A 13,030-nucleotide genomic window follows, 5' to 3' on the forward strand; every position below is an offset into this window, starting at 1 on the left:
GGGGGGGCTGAGGCTTAGAGAGATTAGGGTCAAAAATATTCCGTAATTGTGGGTGCCAATTTGATATACAAGCACTAATTTTCCAGATAATTTAGCATTATAGCGCACAGCCAGCACCGTCCGGGGATAAAAGGGGCAGTTTGCCTTGGACACCAGTTGTAGAGGGCCCCCAAGCCCCTGTGATTTGAGTGAGTAGCACTATGACCTGGCACGTGGGACCGCAACACCACTCAAGTTTGGCCTGGCTGCCTCCATCGACGGAGAGCTTTAATTTCAGGACGGGGAGGGTGAGGAGGCCTCAGTTTCAGATTTTGCTCGATGCAGCCCTGAGCACGGCTCCCATTGACCTCCGCTGCAGCTGTGTGTGCTCAGAACTTCTGCAAATCAGACCTCAGGTATGAAGTTGGATACGGAGAAAACGAGGTATCAAGTTGCCAATAGTTACCTATAAGTAGCGTTCACTGAAGTTTAAATTGTAAACTGTTAAAGATCTACAGGTAGCATTCAATATCGGCACTATTGCACTTCTCCCCTATACACAGAATAGGAAATAACTGAAATTCTCTGATACCACTGTGTAATAACGACAGTAAGTGTGCCTTTTTCATGGAAACCACTGTATTTTTGTGAAGGGTTGCACATAGTACAAGATAATTGTATTTAGCTTTTAAATGAGAGCAAGATAAGAAGATTTAGGATTAGAATTTAATCCTGTCCTGGAGCTTTGTACCAACAATTATCTTTCAATTTCATTTCTTAACTGTAATTTTCAATAGTGTTACTCTTGTAGAATCAGAAAATAAATGGGGTTTGTTAGTAGGGTTGCCAATTTGGTTGGATGTATTCCTGGAGATTTCATCACATGACATAATCTTTAATTAAAGATTAATCTTTAATTTCTGATGAGACTCCAGGGAAATCCTGGAGGGTTGGTAACCCTTTGCTAATGAAAATGTTCACTTTCCTTGTATTCCATTTCCTCATACATGGTTTTGTACTGGAAGCCAAGTGGTGACACTCATCTCAAGACCCTTCCCATGGTGTTCCTTCCCCTGGTGACTGCTGAAGTCCCCTCCTGATCCCTTCATGGCTTTTGCCAGCTGCCACCTTGAGCCTTGGGTATAACTAGGGCTGGTAGGATGAAATCAAAATAACTTTAGGATGGGAAAGATTGCCTAAGAGTGCAATCCATTAAACCACCAAAAGTATTCAAGGAATGTCAGAGTTATTTAAAAGTCAACTGTAGGAACCATTAAATGCTGTACTGCAGAGAAATATCCTGCACTGGCCAAAGGATGAACAAGGTGACCAGCTGATACTTATTATCTATCTTTTACAACAGTGCTTCTCAGGCTGTGAGCCTGTTTGGACTATGGGGCTATGAATTTGAGCACACACCAAAGTGTGATACTCGAACTGCTCCATGTGGATGCTGCTGGTACGAACTAAAAGATACCTAGTTCACATTAACATAATCCTGTTTGAAAGGACTATGTTAATGTGAACTCAGCACCTTTTAGTTCATGCTAGCACAGGGCAGCTACAACCCATCACTTTGGTGTGCATTGCAATTCACATCCCCATCATCCGCACTGTGGTGCACTGCAGACATAGCTTTAGTCTACTGTATATTTTGCTATGTGTTTTTGAGGTTTGATTGTATTGTTGCAAATTTGGGATGATAACCCTGAGGATTGAGATGGTATCCTACTGGTGTGGATGGACAAGTCAAATTCTGTCTTTCTACTTTTACATATTTAAAAAATCAGGTGTTTTTTAAAACTATAAAGAATCAACTGTACCTTAAATAATGAGCCTCCACAGCTTTTAGGCACAATGTTACAAGATACAGAGCAATTTTCACGGATTAATTTTCTATTTTACTAAATAAATCTCTGTGTTTTTGTAAATTAAATATGATCCAGTTATCACTGGAAACACTGCAAGTAGAATATGAAATCCTCAAATCAGCAAAAGTAAAATGTTCTATTTTGGCTTTTTAGATCTGTGATTACCAGCAAGAACTTAACATTCCCACTGGGAGCTAATCTTCAATTGAGACCTCTGCCATTGTAGTTCTTTTAATATTTTGTTTTATGTGCTTGCATATTAAATTACAGCATTAGACAGCATTATTTAGTTTATCCCAGGAGATCACATGTAAAACTGAAAAATAACTTTATACAGTAATTGGTATTTTTTGTTCACTCTTAGATTACAGAAATAGTAACTATTTTGTATCATCTTCCTGCTGTTTTATTTTGAGAAATTTTTGCTTTGCTTTTTGTGGATCAGCTACGTATTCACATGTGTTTCTTTGTTAGGGTTAGAAGAATACAAATTCACTAGCACATAGTGTCCTATTTCACTTTTTCCATCTTCTATTAGGAAATCCACTACATTTACTAGCTGCATGTAGAAACAATTGTAGCTTCTGTCCCTCTTGAACCATCATGTTTAAAAGTTTCTACTTTATTGCAAGTTAGATTGGGTAAATATATATATGGACAATATGAATTTCATTGATCAAAACCTTGACAACATGATTGTCTTAAGCTTTGACAACACTTTAATTACTCTAACTGAATAAAGCTATCCCTACTTACTCCCTTTTGTGGCTCTATCACTAACAGGATTAATACACACTCTAAACTAAATTTAGAGGATAGTGCCTTGTATCTGACTTCTTATTATGTTTTGTTACCTCTAATGGACAATATTGTTTAAACTCTAAATGTCATTTAAAATTCTATCTTTGTTCTCTGTGTCACAGTGTTTTCTTGAGCTAAAGAATAATAATCGTGGGTCATTACTCAGTAGCAGCTTAAGACATTATACTATTTGAGGGTGGGAGGAAGAAAAGGAATGTTTTCTTATGTTTTCTAATGTTTAGGCAGCTGGTGTGTTATAATTACTGCTTATTATACTGATCTAAATTGTCTCATTATTATCTTTTGCTCCCCTTGTCTGTTCATTGTATTCCTTCCCCACTATCTATAGTGTTAGTTGGGAAGCTCTTTGGGACAGAGACCTTCTCTGCAACATGTTTGTACAGGGCTTAGCACAACGGGGCTAGGGCCTCTAGGTATTACCATAATACAAATGATTAACCCTAGGTATGTAAGTATGCTGGAAGACAAACAGAGTTATTTAGGAAACAGCTGGAAGAGACTGAATGTGTATCTTTTGTAACAAACCCTTGTGGATGTAGGTGGAATATTAATATTGTGCTTAGCTGAGATGTGTGTTATGCCAAGTTTCAAACTGCATTTCACAGGAATGCTGGCTGGAGCTCTTCTATTTAAATGTTTCAGCTTAGATTCAGTGTCAACTTTACCACCTCCTAGTAAGCATAACAGATTTTAAAAGTTCCCCATTAAAATCACTTCATGAGATGATGTGCTTAAATTAGACGTAGCCTATTTCCCCTTGTTTTTTTCTACCCCCCCTCCGCCCCCCCCGACGTTCTGGTTAAACTTGGATTTATGCTGGAAATGGCCCACCTTGATTATCATGCACATTGTAAGGAGAGTGGTCAGTTTGGATGAGCTATTGCCAGCAGGAGAGTGAGTTTGTGTGTGGGGGGTGAGAAAACCTGGATTTGTGCTGGAAATGGCCCACCTTGATTATCATGCACATTGTAAGGAGAGTGGTCAGTTTGGATGAGCTATTACCAGCAGGAGAGTGAGTTTGTATGTGTATGGGGGTGGGGGGGTGAGAAAACCTGTATTTGTGCTGGAAATGACCCACCTTGATTATCATGCACATTGTAGGGAGAGTGGTCACTTTGGATAAGCTATTACCAGCAGGAGAGTGAGTTTGTGTGTGTGGTTTTTGGAGGGGGGTGGGGGGGTGAGAAAACCTGGATTTGTGCTGGAAATGGCCCACCTTGATTATCATACACATTTTAAAGAGAGTGGTCACTTTGGATGGGCTATTACCAGCAGGAGAGTGAGGTTTTTTTTGGGGGGGGGCGGAGGGTGAGAAAACCTGGATTTGTGCTGGAAATGGCCCAACTTGATGATCACTTTAGATAAGCTATTACCAGCAGGAGAGTGGGGTGGGAGGAGGTATTGTTTCATGGTCTCTGTGTGTATATAATGTCTTCTGCAGTTTCCACAGTATGCATCTGATGAAGTGAGCTGTAGCTCACGAAAGCTCATGCTCAAATAAATTGGTTAGTCTCTAAGGTGCCACAAGTACTCCTTTTCTTTTTTAAATTAGACGGGTAGTGTTATGCATTGAGATTTAATCAGCTTCTTTTCAAGTGAGTGTCATTGCTTGTCTCCTTTCCCTGGAAGAGTTAATTACTATAGCTATGTATTTTGGCTTCTACACTGAAACAACCTAATACTCTAGGTGCATGTGTGTCAAAACTAAAGTATGTCAAAAGGAACATTAAAATTTTTTGCTATAATGATATCCTTCTCCCAAACCAGCTGCACCCCATAAGCCCAAGCATTTCCCACCCAAAGCCTGGGAAAACAAATTAATCTTGGCGTATGCCCTGAATATCACCAACTCCTGGTGGACCAAGAGAAGTGAATTTCAAAGTACAGGATCCCGCATTAAGAATGCCCTGCCACTAGGCCTCTCCCAGATACAGCGAGGGACTGGTAGTTTTGGGCTATGGAGTGAGGAATTCTGCAGGGGCAGTGTGCAGGGAGAGAAATCCTCCCTCAACACAAGCCAACAGAACTGCGCTGCAGCCACGACTGAAACTCCTGTGGCTTCTACGGCCCTCCATCCATAAGGGGTTGGTGGTTGGGAAAAAGACAGTTACCTTTGTATTCTTCGCGATGTGTTGCTCATGTCCATTACATACTAGGTGTGTGTGCTCGCCACATGTACCAGTGCCGGAAGTTTTTCTCTCAGCAGTATCTGTAGGGAACCATTTCTGGCACCCTCTGGAGTGGCATGCACATGCCGCAATATAAAGGGCTCTGCTGGCTCCTTCCACCCTCAGTTCCTTCCTGCTGAGCAACTCCGACAGTGGGGAAGGAGAGCAGGTTATGGAATAGACATGAGCAACACATCTCGAAGAACACCAGTTACGAAAAAGGTAACTGTCTTTTCTTCTTTGAGTGCCTGCTCAGGTCCATTCCATATTAGGTGACTCCCAAGCAGTACCTCTGGAGGTGGATATGAGTTCACGGACGTGTAGATTGCAACACAGCTCTGCCGAACCCAGTGTCATCTCTGACCTGCTGAGTGATGGCATAATGCACCGTGAACGTGAGGACAGAGAACCACATCATGGCTCTACAGATGTCCTGGATAGGGATGTGCACCAGGAAGGCCACCGAGGACACCTGAGCTCTAGTTGAGTGGGTTCTGACAATCGGCGGTGGTGGAACCCCCGCCAGTTCATAACAGATCTGTATGCAAGAGATGATCCAGTTGGAAATCCTCTGAGAGGCCACCGGAAGGCCCTTCATCCTATCTGTTGTGGTGATGAAGAGATGAGTTGATTTATGGAAAGGCTTGGTATGCGCCGGGCCTGGGACATGAAGCCCCAAAGTTTTCAGGGTGGTAGGGGAGACCTTTAAACTATGCAGCTTGCTGTCTGTTTGCTCTGCAAATAGGGCCCGGCCGTCAAAGGGAAGGTCCTGCATCAACTGCTGAGCCTCAGCAGACAAGCCAGAGAGGAGCAACCAGAAGGCTCACTGCATAGAGATGCGGAGGTCATGGTGCAAGCAGCAGAATCCGCTGCATCTGATGCTACCTGGAGGGCCACCCTGGCCACGGTCATGTCTTTGTCAAAGACCACTTGGAATTCCTTCCTGGACCTCTCAGGAAACAAAACCTCAAACCTGGCCATGGCCATGGCCACATGTTAAAGTCTTATCGGCCAAGGAGGGCCTGGTGGTTGGCCACTCTTAACTGAAGGCCGGAAGATGAATAAATTTTACATCCAAAGAGATCCAGACTCCTTGAGTCTTTGTTCGTGGGGGTAGCCCCAGGTTGTCCTTCCCTTTCCCTGTGGTTAACTGCCTCAACCACAAGGGAATTGGGGGTCAGGTGGGAATATAAGTACTTGTGGCCCTTAGCTGGCACAAAGAACTTCTGCTCAGTCCTTTTGGAGATGGGGGCAAGGAGGAGGGAGTCTGCCACAGGGCATTAGTAATCTTAGTTCCACCCTCATGAAGGGGTAAAGCCACCCTAGCAGGAGCCGAGGACATGAAACAGGGAGTCCGAAGGCTATTCCAATTCCTCAGCCTGAAGCCCCAGGTTAGATGCAACCCTCTTCAATAGTTCCTGGTGCACCTTAGTGTCATCCTGAGGAACCGGGTGAGGGTGCCCCATGATAGCCTCATCTGGAGATGACAAGGACAATGCCAGTGCCATGAGATACTCCACGTCCATTGGTGTTCCAGCAGTTTGCCCCCTGAAGCCTTGAGCACTGGAGGGAGCCGGGGTACTGAGGCTGCTGGCTTCTCCTGGGCTCCTGACACTGAGAGGGCAGACTGGGAAGGCTGGGTGAACCCCACAGGGTTCCATACATACCATGGCACTGGGCACTGTGCTTGGGACCATGGAACGGGTTTCGGTGCTGATGATCTAGACAGCACCGCAGGCATCGGAGCTTGTCCCGCAGTGAGGGGACCCTGCTCCATGCCAGAGTGGTCGATACCAGGTGACCTAGATTGGGCAGAGTGATGGCTCTTGTCTGACCAGTGCCAGTTGCTGCACCTCGAGGTAGATCTGTCTGAAAGAGATGAATGTCTTGGTCGGGGCCTCAGGGACCAACTGCATTCAGCAGATCAGTGTCGGAAATCTGGCAATCTATGCCTCACTCTGCTCGACCGGTACCAGGATGTTGAGCGGGACTGGGAGCTACCATGAACCAGTTGCCAGGAGGATCTTCCCTAATACGGCAACCTGCATCTCGGAGACAGAGGACAATGGGCTGGTGATCTGTGATTTTGGTCCCCCCCTGTGATCTGTACCAAGCCCTTGGAAATGTGAGGGGTTGGTCTTGGTGCTCTTGCCAAGGGGTGAAAATTACAGATGCAGGCATTATATACTGACACATAAAGAGCTCTTCATCTGTCATATAATGCCTGCATCTGTAATTTTCACTCCATGCATCTGAAGAAGTGTTTTTTTACCCACAAAAGCTTATGCCCAAATAAAACTGTTAGTCTTTAAGGTGCCACCAGACTCGTTGTTTTTGTGGATACAGACTAACACGGCTACCCCATACTTGCCGAGGGGTGCATGCCTTGGTGGGTCTGCACCAGGCTACTGGCGAGGTATGCCTCGAATCCCACTGTTGGTGCCCAAGGTCCGGGGACTGAAAAGTGCTCTGTTGAGCCTGCTTCTCTAATGTGACTGCTTTGGGCAGGCAAGAGTTGGTGGGACGTCCCTCGTGATGGGGAATGGTGCCACTGAGGCAGGGACGTACACGGAGGTCCCAAGGTGGGTTTTACCTGAGACCGGGGTATTTCTGGAACTGGTGTGGGCAGCACCGGAAGCATCCGGATCTCCTGAGCTGCCTGTAGGGCTTCGGGCATTGACGGCACCTGAATCTGACCGAGGCCTGCACTGCTATCCAGAGTCACAGGCAAGGTACAGGATAGGCTGCACCTCTTGACTTGAACTGGGGCCCGACTTCCCAAAGGGGGCATTGAGCTGCCTGGTGTGGGTCTTGGCTCGCCCCCATTCCTTTCCTTTCCCTTGTGCGAAGTATGAGAGCTTCCCCTCACTGTCTTCTTCAGCTTCTTGGCTGGATCCGTGGAGGGGAATTGGTGCCAGCTTGTGGATGGTGCCAGCAGAACACTGCGCACCAAGGCCACGGTGCTTGATGCCGACTCAGACCATTGCTCCAGTGCCGGAGCGAGTGCAGACTCCCTCAGGAGTGCTTTCAGGTGGTTTTCCCACTCCTTTTTCATCCTGGGTTTGAAGGACTTTCAAATACAACACTTGTCGCTTATGTGCCCTTTGCCCGAGCACCTTAAGCAGCTACTATGGGGATCGTTGATGGGCATAGGCCATTTGCAATGATCACAGGGCTTAAAGCCTGGGGACTGGGGCATGCCCCATCCCCAGACTGAGTTCTGTTCGGGACTAATGAAGATTTCAAGAACTACTACTAAGGGTAACTAATTCAACTACTAACTATATACAACTATATTACAGGTTTTGTAAAGTTCGCAAGAACAGAGAACAAAACAATGCAAGCCGAAGCAGCAAATGTTCCAGCACCATCACTGGTAGCAAGAAGGAACTGAGGGTGGGGGGAGCCAGCGGAGCCCCTTATACCGTGGCATGTGCACGCCACTCCAGAGGGCGCCAGAGTCAGTCCCCTACGGATGCTGCTGAGGGAAAAACTTCTGGCACCAGTGCATGTGGCAAGCACATTCACTAATATAGAATGGACATGAGCAAGCACTTGAAGACGAATCACCAGTTCGATGTGATTCTGGATCCAATGGCCCCACCCCAACCCACATTCAAAGGCCCCATCCACCCACTGCCTGCTCCCCCAGTGCTGCCTGTCCCTCATGCGCTGTTCCATGACAGGGTTGTGAATGTGAGGATTTGCCCATCTCAGAGACAAAAAACTTAAGAACATGCCGTTTGAAGGCATACTGTTGAGTCAGGCAGTTTAAAGTATTACGGTTTTCTATACCTATTGCATGGAGCTCTAATCCTATTCCATCGCGATGAGTGTTCTGAGCCTGATGAGTCATCTGAGGTAATTATTTGTGAGTCCTAAGGAGCCAGACAATCCACAAATAAGGGTGACTGCAAGGCAGGTATATTGGCTCCTAATGAAAGCAGCTACTCCAGTCTGCTCAATGTTGCTACCTTGCTGGGGATACTCCCAGCAGTCTGGTAGTTCTGACAGGCTGTCCCTGCACCCACTCCAGTCACAGCCATGACCAGTTGCCCAGCTGTCTGGACATCCTTGCACATTAATGTTCTTTATGTTAGTGCTAGTCTGTAGGAGGTGTTCCCCAAGAGGCCTTTCTGAAGCAAATGCAACTACAGTTTGAGATGCATTTTCTGTCTCTTACTCATACGTTGACAGGATGTGTTAAAAAGTGTCAGTTAAGGTCACAGCATTTACTGTATTTGTTTCCTCCGATTCATTTCAGTGTTTTCCACCCTCCATTGCCTTTATCTTGCAGGTCTTTTTTCAGTGGAATTCATGAAAAAATCATCATTAAATTAGAGAGGACTTCAGCTGCAGAAGCTCCTGAACTGCTGCCTCCTCCACTGTTTGATTCTCACTACAGCAGAGAAGCACAGAACAAGTGATGAAGAAGGAAAGGGTTGTTTTCAGAGATTCATAAAGTCTGTAAGCCGCTCGCTCACTTGTCCAATCTGGATTAGTGTTCTGTATTATGAATATTGTCTTGCAGCCCCTAGTATATCTGTTTACTTGGCTAACATAATACTGCATAATTGTAAAACCTTATTGCTAGGTCTCCATTCTGAACTCTATTCTTTCAAGTTGTGTAAATATTTGAAATAATGGCAAATGTCAGATATCACTTAGTATATAAGGTTAGGCTTACCTGGCTCTTCACAAATTTGAATTAGAAGATAAATTAAGAGAGTTTTTTGAAAAAAAAAGAGAGTTTTTGAATTTAAACTAGGAATTAAACAATCACATCACAATGCTACAGGAAAGGGTTTACAAAATACACTCTAAAAATAATAACCCTTGTATAATCCAGATATTTTATGCCCCTTCTGACTCATAGTAATGTGAGTCAGGGCGTGACCCATGAGGTCATCTAGTCCAGCCCCTACACTGAGGCAGGACCAAGTCTACCTAGACCATCTAGGTGACAGGTGTTTGTCTAACCTGTTCTTAAAAACCTCCAGTGATGGGACTTATACAACTTCTTTTGGAAGCCTATTCCAGTGCTTAACTATCTGTATAGTTAGAAAGTTTTTCCTAATATCACATCTAAATCTCCCTGCCTGAAGAGTAAGCCCATTACTTCTTGTTCTACCACCAGTGGACATGGAGAACAATAAATCACTGTCCTATTTATAACAACCCTTAACACATTTGCAGACTGTTACCAGGTTCCCCCCTCAGTCTTTTTTCCCCCCAAGACTAAACATACCCACATTTTTAATCTTTCCTCCAAGGTCAGATTTTTTTTTTTTTTGCTCTTCTCTGGACTCTCTCCAGTTGATCCAAATCTTTTTTAAAATGTGGCACTCAGAACTGGACACAGTGCTCCAGCTGGGGCCTCACCAGAACAGAGTAGAGTGGGACAATTACCTCCTGTGTTTGACATACAACACTCCTGTTAGTACCCCAGAATTATATTAGCCTTTTTCACAATTACATCACATTGCTGGCTGAGATTCAATTTGTGATCCATTATAACCCCAGATCCTTTTCAGCAATTCTACTGCTTAGCCACTTATTCCTCATTTTATATTTGTATATTTGATTTTTCCTTCCTAAATGTAGTACTTTGCGCTTGTCTTTACTGAATTTCATCTTGTTGATTTTAGAGCACTGCCCCAATTTGTCAAGGTCATTTTGAATTTGAAATAAAGCCATATAGTTTAGTTTGCGTGGTTCTCTTATTAATTGTAGTAGTGCCTTTGGCAATGACCAGGGCAAGGGTATTACAACATGACTTTTTAATAAACACTCATTCTCTTTTATTTTGACTAGTTGGGCTAATTTTGGCCCTCAGTTATGTCCATGGTATGCCTACTAGATTGAGTCCAGCAGACTACAAATGAAGGCCATAATTAGCCCAAGTAGTTCAAATGATATTTGGTAAAGACTGGAAACGTAACTGAGGGCTACGCTAAATATATCAATGGGGTTGTAGTATGTTAAACTGAAACCCCATGTTCAGGACCATGGAGAGCAGCCCTTGTTAATCCAATTTTAACAATGAAGGAAGGGCTCTGGATGAAGGGAAGCATAGGCTGGTGTATATAAAACTTTAGCAAGCAAACTTGCTGTCAGACAAAACTTCCCCCTGTATTCAATGGTGAAACACCCAGTCCAAACTGTGGTTCTTGCTGAAAGAGATAAAGGCATAGGTGAAGGGTTAATGTCTAGCTATTCCACCTGGAAGCAGGCGGGGCACACCCTGACTGTTTCCTAGGAGCAATGCACACATTGCTCTATCCAAGGACAAGGGCTAGATATGAACCCTGAGAACTTGATTGTTTGGACAGCAACTGTGGGAGGTTTCTTTAGCCTGGGCTCAAGGCCTGAGAACCAGGATTGTAGTAGATAGAGGATGGTAACTAAGCATATGAATCAACGTCATACATTCCTTTGTGTAGCAGTGTGTAATGCTTAGGGGGAGAAATATAATAAAAGGAGAAGGTGGAAGGCAGGGGGGGCAGAACAGCCCATCTCCGCTGACCAGCCTGTTTGCTTGCATAAAGCTGTGTTCTGTCTCATCACTGAACCGCAACACATAGGTATTCATGGTCTGTCCCTAGCACGCGAGATCCTGGAGTCATACAACTGTTAGAATCTCTAGTAACTCGTTTGAATGAAAATTTCTAAGTGAACTGCCCCATTCACCTCCATGGGGTGTTCTCTCCAAAACCCAGTGCTTATCGGGAAGAAGCAGAGCAACAGCCCAGTACAGACCGTGTATGGCAGGCGGAGAAGAATGCAGTTGGTCTGGTCCACCCGTCTAAGCAGATACACCCCAGATGTCAGGGTAAGTAATGGGGGTCCTTCCTTTGCCTGGTGAGACAGGATTGTAGCAAGGAGGAGGGGGCCCGGATGCTGCTTTGGTGACGGGGAAAAGGGAGGGGTTCTCCTGCTGGCACTTCTGCTGCTCCCAAAAGTAGGTGGGGCTGACTGCAGACACAACCAAGGGGAAATGGAAATCTTTTGATGCCACCCTTGCTTCTCTGTGGTGGGAGGAGCCTCCTACTACTGTATGGCCCCAGACTGCCATAACCCAGCCCTGGGTGCTTGGAATGCTTTTCTGGTGGACCAAGAATTATGACAGTGCTAGTTTAGAAATAAACCAGGACTGGAAGGCACTTTTCAATTTACTAAAGGGGAAAAAAGAGATCAGCAACAGTCAACAGATCACCTGCTGCTATTTCTAAAGGGATCTTCTGTGTCTCTACACATCTGGTGGGCCCCTTTACCAGTCACAAACCTTCACATGCAGGATACTAGACCAGATTTGTCAGGCTGCCAGTGTGGAAACCAAACTGATTTACTTTGCTTATTAAATAAGACTCTACAAATGATACAAACCTAATAGAATAGTTTGAAAGAGCATCCAGTGTAATAGCTTACCAGGTGCTATCTTACCAGCCAGAGAAATCAGATTTATAGCAGTAAGAGAACATCCAGAATAGTAATCCATGTTGTCCATAAGTCCCCAATACAGCGAAGTACGTAACCACTAACTAGTTCCATCCTTCTTCAGCAAAGCATTTTAAGCACTTGCTTAAGTCTCTGCCAACAGCAGTGCCATGATTTCAGTGGTTCTTAAGCATGTGCTTCAGAGCTTTGTTGAAGAGGGGTGGGATCACCAATATGCTTAACCTTAAACACACAATGAAGTACTTTGGGGCTCAGCTGCTGATGCTCAGACTTCTATTCCAAATGAAAACTGGTAAGATGCATTTCCAGAAACTAGATGCCCCTTATTATTTCAACAGGAACGGCATTACTTTTTGAATAGGTGCCTTTTTCAGCATTGGTCTATATTTTATTCCATTAACTGCCATTGAGTGATAAAAGTCAGCAATGGTTGTGTCATAAAGTATCAGTTCATGCTGATGAAGGCAGCTTTACATTGATTCAGTTCAAAAAGCAAAATTCAAAGCTAATATGGGTCTTGAGAAATATAAACACATTAAGGTGTGGAAATGAATGGACTGAAGCCAGGCTTTTCTCACAGAGTGAGCGCTATAGGTCAGCTCTCTTCCACAGCCTGTTCCCAACTGAGCTGGCCTCTCCCCTTTTAGCCCCTAGCTCCAGGCCTGACATCAGTTGCAGGTTTAGTGGAGTGGGGCTGACTGAGCTCACAGTAGCTCATTAACCCGTTCCTAG

The sequence above is a fragment of the Lepidochelys kempii genome, chromosome 3 (assembly GCF_965140285.1).
Source record: "Lepidochelys kempii isolate rLepKem1 chromosome 3, rLepKem1.hap1, whole genome shotgun sequence".
In the NCBI taxonomy this organism is placed as follows: Eukaryota; Metazoa; Chordata; order Testudines; family Cheloniidae; genus Lepidochelys; species Lepidochelys kempii.